We start from the raw sequence: 267 nt of genomic DNA, 5'->3' as shown, positions 1-267 counted from the left end.
GCCTTGGAGCCAGGATAGCTTTCACGAAGCTTCTCACAAGGTGGTACCTTCCCCCACTGCCAAAAATGCAGTCTCCCCACCTCCAAACCCAACACATGTCATTGATGTCACTGATGAAGAAATTGTGTTGGTCCCAGTACTGACCCTTGAGAGACACGACTCATTACTGGTTTCCACTCAGATATTGAGCCATTGAATGTAACTCATTGGACACAGACCTCCAGCCAATTCCATACCCATCTAACAGTCCATCCATCAAACCCATAT

This window comes from Antrostomus carolinensis, unplaced genomic scaffold (assembly GCF_000700745.2).
Source record: "Antrostomus carolinensis isolate BGI_N321 unplaced genomic scaffold, ASM70074v2 scaffold10452, whole genome shotgun sequence".
Taxonomy (NCBI): Eukaryota; Metazoa; Chordata; class Aves; order Caprimulgiformes; family Caprimulgidae; genus Antrostomus; species Antrostomus carolinensis.
The sequence above is the reverse complement of the archived record's forward strand: the minus strand, read 5'-3'. Positions refer to the sequence as shown.